Raw genomic sequence first — 19,578 nt, forward strand, 5'->3', positions numbered from 1 at the left:
GACCTGTAAGTATAAGTCGATTTTTTTTTATCCATACTGCACTGGTTACCTGTCAAATTTAGATTTGATTTTAAAATTGTATTATTTGTTTATAAAACATTCAACAAATTCAGTACAGTACCTGACTGATCTACTTCGTCCGTACACTCCCTCTAGAAGTCTGAGATATAGCGATCACTGTCTGCTCATGGTGCCTAGACCTAGACTTAAAAAACGAGGTGATTGCGCTTTTGCAACTGGGGGCCCAAAACTTTAAAAAATACCTACCTCTCCACATTTGATTTGCTCCTTCTGTTTCCTCTTTCAAATCTTCTTTAAAGACATTTTTATTTTCTTTGGCTTTTAATACTGCCTGATTTTGGTACGAGTATTGTTTATCTATTGATGTGTGTACCTTTATTGGTTGTCTTATTATTATTATCATTTTATTTTTTATTCTGTTCTGTACGGCACTTTGGTCAGCCTTGGTTTTTTTTAAATGTGCCTTATAAATAAATATTGTGTATATATATATATATATATATATATAAATTATAACTTATGAAAGTTAAAAAAAAAGCATTCAGTGCAGCATATTGAGTCGAATGATAAGCTACCCAATTTTCCCATTTCGGCCATGTTGGAGATCAGCTATTTTGAATTTTGTCGTAAAATGATATATTTCATGAACGCATAATGTCGTTGATACAAATTATGAATTGAACAATGATATTAAGAACAACTAATTATGCCATATTTTGTCGAAATTGCTGTTCACCATTTTGAATTAATTTTAAAAACTTTTTTCAAACTCCTCATAGACCGTTTGTCCAATTTTCATTAAAAAAAATTCTCAGATCATTTTCAGGTCATGTTGGCAAAAATTTATGAAAAGATTTTGATAGACCAAACCGTATCTCGAGTTACGCATCAACGAAATTGATGCCATGGTCCCAAGCTAAATCTGAGGCTGTTACTCTGCAACGCTTTGGCATATTGACACCAAACTTTGGACGTGTCATTGTCACATCACACTGATCACACAACATAAATTTGGTAACAGCATAACCTATTGGTCAAAAGTGACACCCAGTTAAAACAATATTATATTCACCTAAAACTGTCTTTAATTATTTATCCCTGCAGTTGCACAAATGTTCCAAGCCATGCACACATATATCTATTTGATATAATATAGCATTCCTTTGTTCTGCTTGGCCCATTAATTGCTGCTTGCTATCATTGCAGCATTATTTGACTGTTGATGGATGGATGGATGGATGGATGGATGGATGGATGGATGGATGGATGGATTGATTGATTTACACAATAACATATTTTAAAGACACCTAATATTAAGTGGAACCCTTTATTTTTTTCCCCCCAAGGACCCTGATACATTATGTATCTTGTGATTACACCCATTCTGTGATTAACAGGTTAACCTCAGGGCATTTTCATTAGAATATAAATATAGTCGTCAGTGTAGATGCTCAAAAAGTCAAACAAGAACTTCAACACTGTAAAAATAGTAATGCAGAAAATATATCTGGAAGAAATAAATGTCTTTTAGGACTGTATAGAATTATTCAGATGAGAATTATAGGCAAACAACACTAACACTGCTGACATATGCAGTTGCAATATACCAGAAAAAATAATTACAGACTTATAGAAGAGAGTGTTGTGTGTGAGAGAGGGAGTAGTGTTTTACAGCTCTGAGCCTCATTAATCATATTTAAGTGAATGAAATGATATTTTCATGGTGGTGATTATGTCAAAGTATCTGGTTTAACTGATTAATGTGCTCATGATAGAGCAATTCTTTAGATGTCAAATACTAAAATACTTTTTGATGAACGTCTTCATTGTAAAAATGTAAACACTTGTTTTTATTCTTTGTTAAGCAAGACCCCAAATTTACTCTATATTAAAATCACTTTTAAAGAGCTGCAGTTAATTATAAAATGGAAAAAAGGAAAAAAGAAAACAATTACAACTGTCACCATCGTGGAAATTATGAATTAGAGACTTTCATATCATATTTAAAATGTGTTTTTGTTTTCAGTTGTCCATAGATTTTCGTTGTCTGCATGCATTATCAGAGACATCAAAATCGGTAATAGCCACCAGTCCTAATGAGTTTGAAACATTCTGTCAAATATGTAATATTTTCTATATAAGTTATGTTAAAATGTATGTAAAATTCTTAAAATCTCCTACTTCACTTGTGTATGTGTGGAGTTTAATGCGTGGCAATCATCTCTAAATATGAAACAGACACACACACACGCTTTGGGAATTGTCTCTCTGAAAGGTGTGAATCACAAGGGAATTGCTGTTACTTTTCATTTAGTATCAAAATGAACAAAATTCCAGATTTAAAAGAGCTGTTTTGTTTGATGTAAATCAAGGCAAAAGATCCGGAACACAGCCAGATCCAAGGCTTCACGACATGCCTGCCCAGTCTGATGGCTGCCGCCAAGATGGCTGCCACCACACAGCTTGAGCGCGCAATCAAGATGGCCGCCGCTTGAGCCCTCAGCCAAGATGGCCGCCACCAAGTGTTAATTTTGGCAGCAATTTTTGATTTAGTCTTAGTTTTCATCTTCAGACGAAAATGCTTATTGGTCTTAGTCACATTTTAGTCATTTTGTCTTTCATAGTTTTAGTCTAGTTTTAGTTGACGAAAAGTCATTGCATTTTTTGTCAACTTTGTCATTACTTTTAGTCAAATTGCAGTTACCGAATTTTGGCATATGTAGCCTAGTCTTTAGACAAAAAATCCCATAAAGATTTTTCTCTCTAGGCCATTTCATTAAGCTTATGAGAAATTTGAATCAAGGTAACAGGCTGTATTGACATTGCACTCTAGCAGTAGCACTTGTGCAATTCTACATATCCATTTTCCTTAGTTCAGTGGTTCTTCAATTTTTTAGAGTGCCGTAACCCCTCTTCCACTTAGGTTGCTGTCACACCTTTTCCATTAAGGGACAATATTTGCCCTCTTTAATCGATTTTTCCAGTTTATTTTTTACCTTTATAAATACCTTTATAAAATAAATAATGATTTAAATAAAACAATGTTCAATAAATATGCAATGATGGTAAAAACGAAGTTATACTTTTAAATATTAAATTAAAATGGCCACTAGGTGGCGGTAAGTCTGTCTATAGTTTATGAGTGTGTCATCGAGCCATTCATTCATTCAGTAACGAAGCAAGTTGCTGTACTTATGAACGGATCATTGAATCTCACGATTCGTTCAAAGCCACAGAGCCGTTCACGAATCACTGCTGTGTGCTGCAATTCTGCTGTGGCGTTTGTTGCAAAATAGAGCAATAGCATACTGACAATACAGTTTTAAATGTAGTAGGCCTACATCACTTAATGTTACCCTTGTGTTTGTTGAACTGTTGTATAAAATCAATGTCACATTTGAAATCGTGTGGATATTCGGGAAACATTGCATTCTTGCTCGTATAGGGCTAATATGATCAATTAAAAACACTGCTGGATATCAGCCTGAATTTTGACCGCAGATTTGGTCTCACAAACAGCGCAAGCGGCTAGTGACAGAAAAAAGACAGACTGAATGACACTTTAATTTAAGTAGAAAATCTCAAATGAAGATCGCTGAACTCAGTTTTTTCAGATCATCCGCGCTTCTTCAGCATGTAGAGAGAGCGCGCGCGCATGGTTGCCAGATATCATTGAAAAGACCGGTGAAAAAACGTGTTATTTAAACAGAAAATTTTAACTGGGGATTAAATTATTGAAATATGGCAACCGTAAGCATGAACGCTCGCAAACACAGTCTGTAACGTTAATGTGTTGTCTTCTCCTTTATTCGACAAAACAAGTGGTTTTGGTAAAGTCTTGTTTTTGTTTTAACCGATCAGTCTCGTCTTTTTTCGTCAACGATATTGCATGTGTTGATAGTCACAGTTATCGTTCAATGACGTGGGTGTCGTCTCTCATCGTCTTGTCTTAGTCAGGGGAAAAAAGGTCGTCGACGAACATTTTTCGTCATAGTTTTTGTTAACGAAATTAACACTGCCGCCACCTCACCGCTTGAGCCCTCAGCCAAGATGGCCACCGCCTGAGCCCTCAGCCAATATGGGCGCTGCCTGCCGCCTGAAGCCTCGACCAAGATGTTGTAAGATTATGCTTTTTTTCATCTTTGCCAACTCCCTAAAGTGAAACCTTTTTTAACCCCGAGTAACTTCCAAACAGTGATCCATGCTTTTGTTACATCGCGATTAGACTATTGTAACTCACTTTATATTGGTGTCTCTCAGTCTTCCCTCTCCCGTCTACAGCTACTGTAAAACGCAGCTGCTAGACTCCTCACTGGGACCTGTAAGTATAAGTCGATTTTTTTTTATCCATACTGCACTGGTTACCTGTCAAATTTAGATTTGATTTTAAAATTGTATTATTTGTTTATAAAACATTCAACAAATTCAGTACAGTACCTGACTGATCTACTTCGTCCGTACACTCCCTCTAGAAGTCTGAGATATAGCGATCACTGTCTGCTCATGGTGCCTAGACCTAGACTTAAAAAACGAGGTGATTGCGCTTTTGCAACTGGGGGCCCAAAACTTTAAAAAATACCTACCTCTCCACATTTGATTTGCTCCTTCTGTTTCCTCTTTCAAATCTTCTTTAAAGACATTTTTATTTTCTTTCGCTTTTAATACTGCCTGATTTTGGTACGAGTATTGTTTATCTATTGATGTGTGTACCTTTATTGGTTGTCTTATTATTATTATCATTTTATTTTTTATTCTGTTCTGTACTGCACTTTGGTCAGCCTTGGTTTTTTTTAAATGTGCCTTATAAACAAATATTGTATATATATATAGGCTATATATATATATATATATATATAAGATGGCTGCCGCCTCACCGCCTGAGCCCTGTTTCCAGTTCCCCGTTCTGTTCCCAGACCTGTTTCCTGCCCCAAGGACTGTCCATATTCCCAGACCTGTTCCAGTCCCCGTTCCAGAGTCTTGTCCCACCGAGACCGACCGTCCAGAGTCTCGTCCTGCTGAGACCGCCCTTCCAAAGTCTCGTCCCGCCGACACCGCCCATCCAGAGTCTTGTCCAGTCGAGACCGCCCGTCCAGAGCCTCGTCCCGCCGAGACCGCCCATCCAGAGTCACGTCCTGCCAAGACCGCCCTTCCAAAGTCTCGTCCCGCCGAGACCACCCGTCCAGAGTCTCGTCCCGCTGAGACCGCCCGTCCAGAGTCTTCTGTACCTGAGCCTGTATCTGAATCTGTTCCTGAACCTGAGCCTGTATCTGAATCTGTTCCTGAACCTGAATCTGTTCCTGAGTCTGCTCCCGAGCCTGAGTCTGTTCCCAAGCCGGAATCTGTTCCAGAACTTAAGCCTGAGCCGGTTCCTGAACTCCCACCCAGCCTCCCTCTCCCACCTCCTTCCAACTACCACTTCTCAACCCTTCTTCCGCCACTGCCTGTCAGCCCCTCAGCTCTTCAAACCACCTTCAGTATCCCGAGGCAGACCCGTCGCCAGACCTCAGTCTTAAGGGGGGTATGTGAAATGCATGGGGGGGCACAATTATTATTAGCCTACAGCCTACGTACATTTATAATAATCAACTCTAGTCGCGCAGCACGTAATCATCACTTTTAAACGTATAACCAACCGCAATATGACCAGGTCGCCTATAGCCTACACCACATTACATAGAAGCAATGTTATGAATATCCATAAAACACTTGACTATACAACATATTAGATGTAACACCAGAAGCATCTCTCAAACATTGCATTTTAAAGCAGTCAACAGAGAGATATGCATTGCCATGAGACATACACATGCACGCACATACACTCGCACAGAGACTTTGAATCTACCGGTAATTTGAGTGGAGGCAGCGCTGTCCTCTATCCAGTCCCTCCTGTCAGTACAGCGGGAGGCGGCGTTTCTCCGAGCAGAACCTCCTCATCGAAGTATTCTTCCACTCGGAAGGAACTGAAGCGAGTATGCCGGGGACACCTCGTTTTGAAACAGCTTTCAAAAATGCGCGGTAACTGTTGAGCGGCTTAGTTGTACGTCACGTACATAGCCTAACGATATTTTTAGTAAGGCCGTGATAGGCTGTTGCAGTGTAGATTCCCATCAATCAAATAAAATCACACCATTGTTTCTTCATATTTTTAACGTTTTAATGATAAAGAATGCAACACAAAATTAGAAATTATGATAATATTAAAATTAAATTATCTGTGCCTCAAGTGGGGGGGCACAAGCATTTTTTGGGGCGGGCCCGGCCCCCTATGGCCGCCCATACCGACGGGTCTGCGAAGAGGTAGGGTCGCCGTGGGCCGCCGTGGATCCCCGGTCTCCGCCTCCAACCTCCGCGACCAGGACTCTACCTTGGTCCGTTGATCCATCAGCTCAACCGTGTCTCGTTTCCCTGATCTGTTTCCCTATGTATTTAAGCCCTGTGTGTTGCCTTGTTCATTGTCCGTTTTCCGTCCTACTAAGTGTGTGTGAACCTTCTGCTTGTCTGTACCTGTTTGTATTATTATAGTTAGTAAAAGTTTGCATTGGAACTTTGGACTCCTCGTCTTCCTCTGCCTGCAAAGAGAGTATAAACAAAGAGACTAATATTAGCATAGCATCCTATAGAATTAATATTAGCATATTAATCTTAATATTAACCTAATATTAACATTAGCATCCTTCTTATGATGTAACAAGTACATCAGGATTTATGGGAAGTGTTCTCGGTTCCGGCTGATCTAAACTATGCAGCCTAACATTGTATTATAAAAGTCTATAATGTGTTATTTGTATGCTAGGCCAAAGAGATGTCTTTTCAGTCTACATTTGAACTGACAGAGACAAACTGTGTCTGCTTCCCGGATAATCTTGTAGCTAGGCCACATAAGGAAAGAATATTTTATATTGCTGTGAAGTATTTGTATAATTCTTACCAGACAGCTGTTCTTTTATAATTATTCTTCCTCGTTTGATTGCCCGGCCATGTGGTTGTGTTCCTGTTCTCTCACGCGAGAGTTTGTTCGCGGAGCTTCAGGGAATCCCCGTGACGTCAGTCTGATCAGCTGGAGTTATGACTTTCACTTCCGTTTAAAAGAGCCGGAAAGTCGGCGTTCGAGAGCAACGCTACTATTGCTCGTTTGGGACTAGCGATCGATCGCACCACACCTTTTGTTTTTGCTCGTCATTGACTGTGATTGTTGGACTCTCCTTGCGGAAATACACCAGTGGATTATTTCACCTTGGAGATCGCTTCACAGGACAGCGCTGTTCCTCTTCCTGTGCACGGACTTTGAAAGGCTTACCGGTGAGGCCGATTCAACGCACACACTTACACTGAACTGGAACATACACACACACTCACCGGACTTATTGCCTATTCTGTATATATTTATTTTTGGTGCTTCTATTGAATACACTTTAAGGTATTATTCCATCTTGTTTGTTGTGTTTATGTTGTGAACAAATAGAACATTTCTATTCAAAGAAAATCATATAGAGGGTATAAACCGTAGTTTTTTTTGTGTATCCTGCCTTAATTAAGCTGAGTGTTACATATTGGTGGCCCGTACGGGGACCCTTTATTATTGTTCTTTGTGTGTTTTTTTTTTAAGATGGATGTAAGGAATACTGATACAGTGACAGAAGTTGTTAATACTGCTGATGACCTAGTTACTTTTGAAGATGGCCAGAATGATATGGAAGTAACAAATGTTCAAGAGATTCCCAGGTCTTTTGTGACTAGACGTAATCCTACTGCTGAAATAACTTCAATGCTTAGTTCATTGTACATTTCTGATGCTGAACAATCTGATGATGATGATGATGATGAGAGTTGTACACAAAATGTTGAGAGGGTACAATCATTGCAATCAGAACTGACTCAATGTAAAGTTGATTTATTGGCCCTTGATAACAAAGTACATACTTTAGAACAAGATTTCAAACAGTCAATGGACAGTACATTGAATCGGGAAACCAGTTTCAGACAGGCTGTAGATACTAGCTTGGCAAGGTTGGAGGATTATTTTGCAGATGCGCTGGAAAAATTAGAAAAGGCTGTGACAAATTGTTTTCTGAGGAGAGATGCGAAATGGGAAAGTCAAATGAGAAAAATGAGGCTCACTAGTACCCCCACACTCACCAGATTACAGGCCTATTCTCCAGATTCCTCCCGATTTTCCACTGTCCCTCAACCACTTACCCCAACTCTAGTATCTAGAGAGAAAATTACCACTCATAAACCCCTCAATGATACTTATGACGTTCAACATCCGATGTATGATAGACACTCTAATGTGCTTACCTCCTCAGTAGTGGCAGGTTCATCCTCATTCTGTGCCCGACCTCCTATCCGCATCGAATTCCCCTCTTTTGGTGACTCCTGTGATACGGCGGAGGTGCTCAACTTTATCGAACAATGTGAGAACTTCCTGGAGATCCGGCCCCTTCCCAGTACTGAACTCCTAGGAACGTTGAGCACGGTGCTGAAGGGACCTGCTCTGAGCTGGTGGAAAGCGGAGAAGGTCAAGGTAATGGATTGGAAATCCTTCAAAAAGGCATTTATGGCTGCTTTTCTTTCAGATGATTACCTCTCAGAAGTGGAGGAAAAGCTGAGGACAATGGTTCAGCAGCCACAACAGCGCCTGAGGGACTTTGCATATGACTACCGGGCCCTATGTCTGAAATGGAAGCCAGAGATATCTGAGGAGGACTTAGTAAATCGAATACTTAACAACATCAACCCCAGGGTTGCGGGATGTATGAGGGGAACCGTCAACTCGGTTGAGCAGCTGGTGAAGGTTGGATCTATGGTGGAAAAGGATCACATGGGAGCCAAAGACTACTGGCAAAAAGTCAGTACTCAGAGCAGCAAAGAAAAGACCAACAAAAAATCTGCTGAACGTACCTTTCCAAAAAACCTGGCTGGAGTAACACTAGCACAACCCCATCCCATGTCCTCTCTCCTGATGGTGCCTGTAAGGGTGAATGGCAAAGAAGTGAAGGCTGTATTAGACACAGGTAGCACTTACACTTTAATGCAAGAAAGCCTGTGGAAACAGTTGAAAGGTGAGATTCCCTCAGTTGTTACCTCCAGTCCACAGAGGTTCATAATGGCGGACGGCACGATTCACCAGTCCAGAGATCTGCAAAGGATTAAGATTCAATGGCATGACCAAGATTGCAGTTTGGATACTTATATCCTAAAAGACACTCACCTCGCATTTCCTCTTATTGCTGGTCTGGATTTCCTGAGGGACACTGGAGCGGTCCTAGAAGTGGGAAGAGGCCGATATGGGTTAAGATCTGAAAAAGGAAACAACTATTACCCTTTCTTGCCATCGCAGATTCCAACAGGTCCTGTGATCCCGGCTGGTCAAGATCTTCCTCATAGGGCTGCAAAGCTGAATTTATACTATGCCCTACCATCCACTGGTAGACTTCCAGAACTCTTGTCCATTTCCCCCGAGAGCACTACGTGGGACTCTGACAATCAGGAGGAGTTGTTGAAATTGAGCTCCGCCTGGCCACGCACCACCTCCAACAACCTGGGTAAAACCTCAATAGTACGACACAAAATCACATTATCTGATGACATACCCCTAAAATCCCGGGCATACAGAGTTTCTCCTCTTAAGAAGCAGATTATAGAGGAACAAGTAGATCAGATGTTGCGAGACAATATCATTGAACCTTCTTTCTCGCCGTGGTCTTCACCTGTGGTGCTTGTCCCCAAACCTGATGGCTCTCACAGGTTCTGCGTGGATTATAGGAGGCTGAACAGCAAGACAGTGGCTGACGCTTATCCAATGCCGTTAATTCACGACATCCTTGAATCCTTGGAAGGAGCCTCTTGGTTTAGTTCCTTGGACCTGAAGTCTGGATACTGGCAGGTGGAGATGGAGGACCAGAGTAAGGAAAAAACTGCTTTTATCTCCACCAAGGGGCTATTTCAATTCAAGTCAATGCCTTTTGGGCTCAGAAATGCCGCTGCTACCTTCCAGCGTCTGATGGAGAGAGTTTTGTCTGATTTGAGGGGGAAGATTTGTTTTGTTTATATTGACGACATCATCATCTATTCAAAGTCACTAGATCAACACGTTCAACATCTCAACATGGTTCTACATAGACTTACCCAAGCCAACCTGACGTTGAACATGAAGAAAAGCCACTTCTTCAAGCGACAGCTCAAATTCCTCGGCCATATAGTCTCTGAGAGGGGAGTGGAGATTGACCGAGAGAAGACCAGCGCTGTTGCAGAGTTCCCAATCCCGCACGATCTCAAAGCCTTGCAAAGATTTCTAGGATTGGCGGGGTGGTATCATAAATTTATAGCACACTTCGCGGACATTTCTGCACCATTGAACAACTTGAAAAAGAAAGGAGTCAAGTGGGAGTGGACCACAGAATGTCAAGCAAGTATGGATGCACTGAAGCTAGCTTTACAAAACTCACCGGTGTTAATACAACCCGACACCTCCAAAGACTTCCAAGTTCACACGGATGCTAGTGAGGTAGGACTGGGCGCCATCCTCACTCAACAGTCAGAGGAGGGAGAAAAGGTGGTGGCATATGCATCACGGACCTTAACTGGAGCAGAGAAGAATTACAGCACTTCAGAAAAGGAATGTCTAGCAGTGGTTTGGGCTGTTGAAAAGTGGAGACATTACTTGGAGGGAAGAGCCTTCAACGTCTTCACTGACCATGCGGCCCTAGCCTGGGCATTCAACTGCCCTAAAACCTCCTCACGCCTAACTCGCTGGACACTCCGCCTGCAACAGTTCAACTTCCAGGTCCATCACAGAAAAGGGTGCCTCAACATGGGACCTGACGCTTTATCCCGGGTCCAGGGTACGCCTGATGCTGATGTTGCCCCTTGTCTATCCATATCACACCATGCGTCTACATTACCGCACTCTCTGGAGGAGATTACTAAAGCTCAACAATTGGACAATACCATCACTGACCTGCAATCTAACATTCCCCCTCGATCAGTCAAGGATCAAGCCATCACCTTTGAAAACCTCCAAGGGGTGTGGTACCGCAAAGTTCCTATGAAGGATAAAGGAGAGAAGTATCAGTTGGTAGTACCATTATCATTAACCGCTGACTTCATGCACTACTACCATGATAATCCGCTTGGAGGTCATCTCGGACAGTTAAAGTCTCTGCTGAAAATCTTAGACGTGGCATGGTGGCCGTCCGTTAGGAAGGACGTGTGCCAATACGTCAAAAGCTGTGAGATCTGTCAGAAATACAAACCTAGCAATACAAAACCTTCTGGATTGATGCAGAGTACACAGATCACTGAACCTGGACACACGTTGGGGGTGGATCTAATGGGACCCTTCCCCGCCAGTAAACGACAGAACACATACCTCCTTGTCATTGTTGATTATTTCACGAAGTGGGTGGAAATGTTCCCTCTGAGAGACAGCAAGACCCAGAAAGTAGTGAAAATTCTACGAGAGGAGATCTTTACACGATGGGGGGTACCCAAATACCTGGTGTCCGATAGGGGTCCCCAATTTACGTCCAGTCTTCTGAGCGATCTGTGCAAAACATGGGGTTGTGTTCAGAAACTCACAACGAGTTATCACCCACAGTCAAACCTAACAGAAAGAATCAACCGGACAGTAAAAACTATGATTGCTGCATACGTGGGTCAACATCATCAGACCTGGGACCAGTGGCTACCAGAATTCCGCTATGCCATTAACACTGCCCAGCAAGAAACCACCGGAAAAACACCAACTGTGCTCATGCTGGGTAGACAAATTCTAGGACCACTGGAACGTCTTATCCACCGACCGCCTTCACCTGATCAAGCTGCATATTCCCTGGTAGAACGACAAAACATCATGATGGAAGAAGTGAGGAATAGAATGAGGATGAGCCAAGCCAAACAAGCTAGGTATTATAATTACCGTAGAAAAAATGCGCAGTTTCATACGGGTGACCTGGTTTGGATTAAAACTCATCCTCTCTCTAATTCAGCAAACAAATTCTCTGCCAAGCTAGCGCCCAAGTGGGAGGGTCCAGCTGAAATTAAAAGTAAAACAGGGCCAATAAATTACACTGTGTGCTGGGGCAACCCACCTAGAGTCGATATATTGAATGTGGTAAACCTGAAGCGCTATTATGGACGCTCTCCTCCGATGCCGCTGGCTGGGGGGGGGGGGGGAATATGTAGCTAGGCCACATAAGGAAAGAATATTTTATATTGCTGTGAAGTATTTGTATAATTCTTACCAGACAGCTGTTCTTTTATAATTATTCTTCCTCGTTTGATTGCCCGGCCATGTGGTTGTGTTCCTGTTCTCTCACGCGAGAGTTTGTTCGCGGAGCTTCAGGGAATCCCCGTGACGTCAGTCTGATCAGCTGGAGTTATGACTTTCACTTCCGTTTAAAAGAGCCGGAAAGTCGGCGTTCGAGAGCAACGCTACTATTGCTCGTTTGGGACTAGCGATCGATCGCACCACACCTTTTGTTTTTGCTCGTCATTGACTGTGATTGTTGGACTCTCCTTGCGGAAATACACCAGTGGATTATTTCACCTTGGAGATCGCTTCACAGGACAGCGCTGTTCCTCTTCCTGTGCACGGACTTTGAAAGGCTTACCGGTGAGGCCGATTCAACGCACACACTTACACTGAACTGGAACATACACACACACTCACCGGACTTATTGCCTATTCTGTATATATTTATTTTTGGTGCTTCTATTGAATACACTTTAAGGTATTATTCCATCTTGTTTGTTGTGTTTATGTTGTGAACAAATAGAACATTTCTATTCAAAGAAAATCATATAGAGGGTATAAACCGTAGTTTTTTTTGTGTATCCTGCCTTAATTAAGCTGAGTGTTACAATCTTATGAAGGTTGTTCCAAAGTTTTGGTGCTAAATAGGAAAAGGATCTACCGCCAGCAGTTGATTTTGATATTCTAGGTATTATCAACTGGCCAGAATTTTGAGATCACAATAGACGTGAAGGACTATAATGCGTTAAGAGCTCGCTCAAGTTCTGGGGAGCTAAACCATTTAGTGCTTTGCAAGTAATCAGGAATATTTAAAAATGTATATAATGTTTAATAGGGAGCCAATGCAGTGTTGACAGAACCGGGCTAATATAGTCATGCTTCCTGGTTCTGCACAGAGTAAAAAAGGGTTATACTATCCAATTCAGGTGTCGTCCACCAAAGAGGGGGCGAGCGTCCCTCGGGAAAGCGCTCGCTGGGACCGTCTGTGCCCCGGCATGAAGGCGGGGTTGGCAGAACGGGCCCCTGAGGGCACCGAAGAAGAGTAAACACAGGGAACACTGTGAACACCTCTCTCCCACGGCAGGGACCACCCTCAGCATCCAGCCATTGGCGTCAGGACTTCCTCTTTGCTGAAGCCTTCTTAGCCATAATAACTGTCCTTAGATCAGTTTTGCCAGAAGACTTCGGCTGAGAGTGCCGCGTCTGGTGCCACTGTTTGGAAGGGGGAGCGCGAGACGCGACACTCTGCTTCTGTTGCGCCCTATGTGAGGAGCTGACTGACGGCCTGGACTGCTCCCGCCCAGCAGTACCGGGGACATGAATTTTAAGAGGCATGAATTTCTGAAACGCTGCCGACTGTTTCTTCTCTTCCCGAAATCTATCTATGACAGTATTTACAGAATCACCAAAAAGACCATGAGGAGAGAGCGGAGCGTCCAAAAGAAAAGCTTTGTCTTTTTCTTTCATACCAGAGATACTTAACCATAGATGCCTCTCTGCGGGCACCAGGGCTGCCATAGTACGGCCCATTAGCTTGGCCGACTCCTTGGTGGCGCGCAGAGATAAATCTGCAGCCTGACGCAGTTCGCGAACTATGTCAGTGCTGACCTCTTGAGTGTCAATCACATCCTTTAATAAGTCAGCCTGGTATGCCTGCAAGATTGAAATCGTGCGCAGGCACGCCGAGGCTTGACCGGCCGCCGAATACGCCTTACCCACTAAAGCTGACGTACTTCTAAGAGGCTTAGAGGGTAAAAGTGGTGCTTTAAAAGAAGATGCAGCTTCAGCAGAAAGATGACTAGCAAGCACCTCTTCTGCTTTGGGCATCGCCCCATAACCATGAGATTTAGCCCCCACAATGTTTGAATAAGTGGAAGTTTGAGGGCTAAAAACACGATAAGAGACCGGCTTTTTCCACGATCTCGAAACCTCTGTGTGGAGATCAGGGAAGAAGGGCAAGCACCGGCTTGGAGGTTGAGAACGGGAAGGCAAAAATCTTTCATCTAATTTAGATTTTTCTCTAGACTCCTGCCTAACAGCTGGCCACTCGATGCTTAATTTCGAAACAATACTGTGTTTGATTTATAGTGTTGTAACAATAATGTTTCATAGTTCAGAGCGGCTCGATTGTTTCAGTAAATGTTCTCTGCACGAGCTGTGAGTTTGAGTCACTCGTGCTGTGCGTTTGAAAGGCAAAACGCGCCAAACAATAGGCTTCATGTTTTTACTCCAATCTCATTTCATTATGTCATAAGGAATGGAAATATTTGAAATAACATATGATAATCCATATATTTTTCTCTAGTATAGTGTAGCCTACTGAAGTGTTCCTTTTTAACCATTGATAGGCCTTCTGCTACAGGCTATTGTTATTATTATTATTTTATGCAGCCCTACAAGTATATGCCTACAAGGCACAACATATATATATATATATATATATATATATATATATATATATACAGTATATATATATATATATATATATATATATATATATATATATATATATATATATATAGTACATTTTAAATCGCAATTTTAACTAGAAAAATCTAAAATGTATTGCAAATATTGTGTAGCCATTTTTTTTTTTACACGGACCAGATGCCACTGATGAGTCCTGCTTACTTCAACATTCACATGAGTCTCTGTACATGAACATGGTCAAATGAAAAATCAAACACATTGGAAATTACAGGTATGTAGTATGTTTCAATGGCACAAAGTTGTGTGACTATTCAAGTCTCTGTCTTTTGGTTATAGTGTTCAATAATGTGCTTTTATGTCCTTTGTTGAGTATCTTTGGATTTTGTTGTGTTGTAAATAATCCCAAACAATCAAAAAGCCATTCTTTTTAAAAGTCTCCTGATTCTTTGTGGAAGGTTCCTCATAATGATAGGGCCTGGTAGCACCTGATAGGGCCATTATATGTCTTTGTCTTTCGCCACTGGTCCCGTCCAGCCCAGAGCTTTCTTCGCCGCTGGTTCCATCCAGCTCAGAGCCCTCATCGCCGCTGGTTCCGTCCAGCTCAGAGCCCTCTTCGCCGCTGGTTCCGTCCAGCTCAGAGCCCTCTTCCCCGCTGGACCGGCCCAGCTCAAAGCCCTCTTCGCCGCTGGTCCTGCCCCGCTCAAAGCCCTTTTCGCCACTGGTCCTGTCCAGCCCTGACATGCTTCCGCCGCTGGATTTCTCCTACACGGAGCATAAGCCCGTTAACCTCCCCAAGAATTTTTTTTGGGGGGGGCAATAAATCCACTCCGCCATGGCCGCCCGAAGGGTCCTCACCGCCATGGCCACCCGAAGGGTCCTCACCGCCATGGCAACCCGAGGGGTCATCACCGCCATGGCCGCCCGAAGGGCTCTCAACGCCATGGCCACCCGAAGGGTCCTCACCGCCATGGCCACCCGAGGGGTCCTCACCGCCACGGCCACCCGAAGGGTCTTCACCGCCACGGCCGCCCGAAGGGTCTTCACCGGCACGGCCACCTTCTCGTCCTGTTCAGCCCTGGCCACCTGCACGTCTTGCTCCATCCTGGCCGCCTGCACGTCCTGTTCCGCCCTGGCTGCCTGCACGTCCTGCTCCGCCCTGGCCGCCTGCACGTCCTGCTCCGCCCGGGCCGCCTGTACTATCCTGGAGTCCTTCCAGCTGCACCCGGTCCGCCTTCCCGTCACAGACTCCAGGATGCCCACCCCCCCTCCCCTGTTCTGTCTTGCCTAGCGGGAGGGGGGAATTTTGTCACATTCACCGCCTTCTTCACTACACTTCCCAGAATCCCCTGTCATCATCACCTGCACCTGCGCCTCATCACCCTCATCATCATCATCATCCTCATCATCACCGTCACCTGTTGTCCTTGTCATTATCTGTGTATTTAAGTTCCCCTCTCACTCCTTTTCATTGCTGGTTATTGTTTGTGCACTAGCACACTGTTCTGTTTGTCTGGAAATTTACATATTGGAATAAATCCTTGCTATTTTGTATCTCCGCGTACCGTCATCTTCATTCATCCACCATCGGACATCACACAGTATGGGTTTCATGACCTTATTTCAGGGACAATTTTTTTTCACAAACCACACATAAACGTCATTATCTCAAAACTACAAACTTTAACATACATGCTGTTGACACATTATTATAGCAGAGTTTGTGCTGAATACAGTGTAATCAGATTTTAGCCATGAAAATGTCACAAGTAACAGAAATAAGCACAAATGTCAGAGCATGTCAGAACACAGACCCCACGCAAAGGAGCAACTGTGTCTAAAGTGCTGGAAAAGAGAGAGTTCAAAGTTTCTGACGCAATACCAAGTTCTTCTAAGCTATTTGGGATGCTGAGATGATGAAACTGATCAGGAAGATTATTAATAAAGCAATCTTTAGTGGCAGAAGTGATAAGTCTAACATATTTGTAACACAGAGTCGGCTTTGCAGCCTTGGCTTAATGAAGTTTACACAAGACTAGATAATGATCTGATATGTCATCACTCTGCTGCAGAATTTCAACGGTATCAACATTGATTCCATGTGATAATATTAGCTCTAGAATATGATTACAACAATTAGTAGGTCCTGACACATGTTGTCTAACTCCAATAGAGTTAAGAATGTCTTTAAATGTCAATCCCAATGCATATTTTTTTGTTATCTACATGTATATTAGAATCACCAACAATTAGGGCTTTATCTGCAGCCAGTACTAACTCTGATAGAAAGTCAGCAAATTCTTTGATAATGTCTATATGGTGCCCTAGTGGCCTGTATACAGTAGCCAACACAAATCTCAAACATGATTTATCATTTACACTAGATATTGCTATATTAAGCACCAACACTTCAAAATAATTATATTTGAAACTTCTTAGTAATTCTGAAAATATTACTATTAATTACAGCAACACCGCCCCATTTGCCTTTCAGACATATCTTATAATCGTTTATAACAGTAATCTTGGGGGGTGGACTCATTTAAAGTAATGTAATCGTCTGGTTTTATCCAGGTTTCTGTCAAACACAGCACATCTAGGTTATAAGCTGTAATCGAAGTAAGGGATCAAATATTTAGCACCCCAAGCTTTATCGTTTGTTCGTATGTATTATATCTGTTTTTTACATTTACATTTATTCATTTATCCAAAGCGACTTACAATTGCTATGTATGTCAGAGGTCATGGAGCAACTAGGGGTTAAGTGTCTTGCTCAGGGACACATTGGTGTCTCACAGTGGATTCGAACCCGGGTCTCTCACACCAAAGGCATGTGTCTTATCCACTGCGCCATCACCACCACTTTTTTATTTGTTGAACATCAATACAATTTTACCCTTAGATGGGTTTGTACGTTTTTTGTATTTCCTAATTCGGGGAACAGACACAGTCTCTATATGATGATATCTAGGTGAGAGAGCCTCTATGTGATGGGATTTATCTGACCTCAGTGACGTGAGACAGCTAGCAGTCGGTCGGTTTAGCCAGTTTGTCTGCTTCCTGACCTGAGCCCCAATTCATGTTTTAGGTCTAAGACTATGTGCCATATTACTAGAGAGAAGAGCAGCACCATCCCAGGAGGTCTAAGACTATGTTCCATATTACACATGTTATACATGTTACATCATGCATAACTACATTTTAACCCTTTTAACCCTATTCTTTATAGTAAGTGCATGCAGTTAATTAGCATTACTCAGTACTTAAATGTATAATTACAATGTAACAAGGACACATTAACACAAAATATAGTGTAACCTGAATAGTATACACTTTTATTGTATTTATAGGTTAATACATGAGAATTATGTGTTTAAAGAGATGCGTTTACATTTATTAATGCATTAATGTTCCATTTAATTACATTTTCTTGATTATACATTGTGCCTCATTCTTCATGTGTTTCATAGATTTAGAAGCCTATGCTCCAATAAAAAAATGCATATAAAAGAAATGTTAGGAATAAACTTGTTTTATTCCAAAGCAACATAATGAGTAAATCATTAATTGTAAGATACTTTTGATCCTTATTTTATTATGGAATAGAACTGAACAATGCAACTGAAGAAGAAAAGCTGGATCAGACTAAAACACAGAACCAAAATGAGTGGGATCCAAACCATGAATCAACCAATGACGATGAATTGGCTGATAAAGGACCCTGCTGAGGTAGAAGGAAATTTACCTCAAATTTACCTCAAAAAAAGAGGTTTAGAACGGTAGAGTGTCAGGTGAAAATGTTATCAGGGTGAGCCCAGAGGTGAAGAAGATAGGGCACTGTCCCATGTTGAAGATAAAAAGTCTAGGTTTGGATTGTTTCTAAAGAAATCAATACAGAAATCCCATCAGCCTGGAATGAAGGACATAAGAGAAACTCTTCCTGGACGAGTTTAGAAGACCTTGGGTGTCTGTCGCTCACAGCAACTAGCTCCGACAAAAGCAAAAGATGTCAACTTGATGCCTCAAGGGATGTGAAAGGAAATACAAATAGCATAATGTGGCATAATGTAATACCACATTATTAAGGCTCACGTGACATGACATTGACATACAAGTGCAAATAAATAAGATGGTTTGGTTCATCTTATAAGTTGATTGAATTGACGATGTTTACATATCAATATTGCATATCCGCTTCAGACAAGTAAAGTCTGTGTACCACAAATTTCAGTGTGAAATAAATGTTTTATAAACAGGCTAGTCTACAAATTCTAGTTTTTAACCAGTCTATGGAGGAAAAAAAGTTATACTTTATTTTGATGGTCCCCATTAAACATTCTGTTGACAGTAAGTCATAACGTTAGGGGTAGGGTTAGGGTTGGTCAAAAAGTTGTTAGGTTTGGTAGAATAAGTCGATGTGTACTTGCAAGTAGAATGTCTGTTGGGGGACCGCCAAAATAAAGTGTTTTCATTTTAGTTTTAATCAGTCTATAAGACAAAAAAAAGAACTTTGGATCATTGAGTTATGTGAACAATACTGAATGTTGTAATCAGTTATGAATGATTTCGACAGCTATATAACTAGTAATACTTACTGTAGCAGACACAAGGTAAATGCATTATATGTACAGATGGACCTCAACTTAACAAGTTTTAACATGTATTTCTAAACTGTATTTAGATTATATTTGCATATTTTAATAATGACAACATTTTACTCTTCCTTTTAGGTACCTATGCAGGATTACTTCTAGAGGTGAGGAAAACATTTTTCATTTTGTTAATTTACTAATTTATTCTTTCTTTCAAAATGTTTTTTTTTTTTCAACAAAAGTTTTTAGTATCCCAGACAGCAACATAGTGTCGGCCCA

The 19,578-nt window shown here is 41.8% G+C and overlaps 3 long non-coding RNA genes across 3 annotated transcripts; all 3 read right to left on the bottom strand.

Annotated features, from left to right (window-relative positions):
* Window positions 1-7,921: 7,921 nt before the first annotated feature.
* Window positions 7,922-8,454, bottom strand: LOC143741517 (uncharacterized). The gene is made up of 3 exons (XR_013205100.1): window positions 8,323-8,454; window positions 8,161-8,234; window positions 7,922-8,056 (listed from the first exon to the last, which is right to left on the bottom strand). It is a non-coding gene; the product is annotated as an uncharacterized LOC143741517 (long non-coding RNA).
* Window positions 8,455-8,925: 471 nt separating this feature from the next.
* LOC143741518 (uncharacterized) lies at window positions 8,926-9,467 on the bottom strand. Its single transcript, XR_013205101.1, has 3 exons — window positions 9,236-9,467; window positions 9,109-9,163; window positions 8,926-8,993 (listed from the first exon to the last, which is right to left on the bottom strand). It is a non-coding gene; the product is annotated as an uncharacterized LOC143741518 (long non-coding RNA).
* A 1,218-nt stretch (window positions 9,468-10,685) lies between these two features.
* LOC143741519 (uncharacterized) lies at window positions 10,686-11,681 on the bottom strand. The gene is made up of 3 exons (XR_013205102.1): window positions 11,396-11,681; window positions 11,144-11,262; window positions 10,686-11,069 (listed from the first exon to the last, which is right to left on the bottom strand). It is a non-coding gene; the product is annotated as an uncharacterized LOC143741519 (long non-coding RNA).
* Between the last annotated feature and the right edge of the window lie 7,897 nt (window positions 11,682-19,578).

Source organism: Siphateles boraxobius, unplaced genomic scaffold, assembly GCF_051911475.1.
Source record: "Siphateles boraxobius isolate OS27281-9 unplaced genomic scaffold, OSU_SipBor_1 19, whole genome shotgun sequence".
In the NCBI taxonomy this organism is placed as follows: domain Eukaryota; kingdom Metazoa; phylum Chordata; class Actinopteri; order Cypriniformes; family Leuciscidae; genus Siphateles; species Siphateles boraxobius.